This window comes from Penaeus monodon, chromosome 6, assembly GCF_015228065.2.
Source record: "Penaeus monodon isolate SGIC_2016 chromosome 6, NSTDA_Pmon_1, whole genome shotgun sequence".
Lineage (NCBI taxonomy): Eukaryota > Metazoa > Arthropoda > Malacostraca > Decapoda > Penaeidae > Penaeus > Penaeus monodon.
Genome location: NC_051391.1, coordinates 14023535 through 14026034, shown reverse-complemented (window position 1 = coordinate 14026034; position 2500 = coordinate 14023535). Strand labels below are relative to the sequence as shown.

The window sequence follows — 2500 nt, the reverse complement described above, 5'->3', positions numbered from 1 at the left end:
TCCCAGGTCTTGCTGCGTTTCACCGATTTCAGCCGATTCTGTAGTAAAAAGAGCCTAGGCTGACTGACTACTAGAGCTATGGGCGTTTTCATTGAGACAAAACGTGAAAATGATCAATCCACACAGTATGCAATAATAATGAACATCCCAACCCGTGTGTGTTACTTTTATTTCACCTTTAAATGAAACACACACAAAGTCACATCCACTAAAGCGATTGTGTCAATCAAGCTACTTAACTGGTAAGAGGTGGGAAGGTCGCACTGAGATTACGCTGTAAAGAGTCAGGACATGCTATGTATATATATGTATATATGTGCGTGCGTGTGTGTGTGTGTGTGTGTGTGTAACTTTTCTCCTTCCTCTCTTCCATTTTTTCTGCATTTGCACTAGCAGTTTAGTTTATTGTATAACCTTGGCAAAAAGTAAAGCAATTAGAGAAGAGACGTTCACAAAAAGATATTAGTATACAAATTACACATCGCTATCTCGGACAATTTGAAATACAGTAATATCGCGTAAAAAAAAGTAATGAACCTTTTATGGAACTATGACATCATTATATACATTTTGTCATTCACTCCGACATATGATATGTCTCTATCATGGATATTTTTTTTTCCCACAAGGTCAAAATGCCCCTATATGAATAGTGTTCGTCGTAAACAAGGGTAATTTGTGTGAACACGTGTGTGACGAGATGCTTTCTTGATTTCATAAATTTAAGTCTAGTAGATAATATATAGGCGACTAAACGTGAAAAAAATATATCTGACATTCAAAGAATTTGAAAATATTTCGCAGGATATTTGATAAAGCTTTATATACTTAAAGAAAACAAAGAAAGAGGAAGGAAAAAAACATGCCACACCCCTTTTTCTTACGTGGTTAGTTTGAGGTTCCAAATTTCCGGGGCAGTTCTGTGCAAATGCTTATCGAAAGTTCTTGATTGGTGGTTTATTCGGCTGGAAGGCTAGCATCCGGCTTTGAAATATTATCTTACTCATCACCGTCTCATATCTTATGCTAGAAAAATACATGACTTCAGTATATTAATGGATATGTGCCAACACTTGCCTAAATGGTTATTTCCTTTATCGTTGCTACAATACATGAGAAAGGTGACTTTTCACAAACTATTCAGCATTACTAATATGAATATAGAACTGTAAAGTAAATCTAACACTATCGAGAGCATGGGTTTCATCATCACTTTTACAGCTGATTTAAGTAATAGGTCAGAGTCAAAGGGTTTTCCCATGCCGGGAATCGAACCCGGGCCTCCTGGGTGAAAGCCAGGTATCCTAGCCACTAGACCACATGGGAGTGTAACATGCAGTATTAGCACATATTCTAGATATTCAATTGATTTGTCTTCCCGTATTGTATAATACCGCCCTAACAGTAAATACAGGTCATTGGTCTTCTTTGTTTTTTCTCTCCCCTTTCTTGTCACTTCTTTAAATGAAAGTTTGTACATATTGTGGAACTTGCTTATATAAGTTAGTAAAAAAACTCAGTTTGTTTTTTCCTTATGTTAAAACAAAATGATTGCGTGTAGCGGGTTCTGTGGTAGTCATTTTTACGAGGTGATCATTTATCTGATTATATATATATATATATATATATATATATATATATATATATATATATATATATATATATATATATATATATATATATATATATACATATATGTATGTGTGTGTGTGTGTGTGTGTGTGTGTGTGTGTGTGTGTGTGTGTGTGTGTGTGTGTGCGCACGCGCGTGTGTGTGTGTGTGTGTGCGTGTGTTTGCACACAGTACTGTATATCGCATACCCTGCAGCAGATGCGATACAGTATACTTTGGTGAAACAGGCCGTGGTTTTAGCATCAGGATCAGCGAACATCGAACTGACATCCGTCACCATAGGACTTCCAACGCCATGATGGTACATGTAGAATGCACATAAAGCTGGAAATCTATCGGACTGGAAGGAAGCAGAAGTAGTCCATGGAGGACTGAAAAAACAGAAAAGAGAAAATATGGAAGCTGCATACATCGTAACGGAGAATATTGTCAACACAGCAACGGTCACGGCAGCAATTATACGAACAACGAGTAGGAGGTCACAGTCATCAGGTGTTTCATCAGCTATTGTGTGATATATGTATATGGGACTATAATATACAAGAACACGTAGCTGCGTGGACAACGGAAATTGAAATAAAGGAAATAAGGGAAGTGTCATTGGTATAAAAGGGAAATTAGTGGGAGGGTGTAGAGAAAGAACGAGGATAGAGGGCAGTTGTTTTGTTATTTAGACATATGTGTGTGCTATCTGTGTGTGTGTGTGTGTGTGTGTGTGTGTGTGTGTGTGTGTGTGTGTGTGTGTGTGTGTGTGTGTGTGTGTGTGTGTGTGTGCCAAAAGAGAGATGATGAAGGGGAATGAAAAACGGTTAAAAATTGCGAGTCCAAAATGCACGTGCCTGTGACGTCATACAAAACTGACCCCTCT

The 2500-nt window shown here is 37.7% G+C and overlaps 1 non-coding gene across 1 annotated transcript; it reads right to left on the bottom strand.

Moving 5' to 3' along the window:
• Positions 1–1254: 1254 nt before the first annotated feature.
• Positions 1255–1326, bottom strand: Trnae-uuc. The gene has a single exon. It is a non-coding gene; the product is annotated as a tRNA-Glu (tRNA).
• Positions 1327–2500: the final 1174 nt, after the last annotated feature.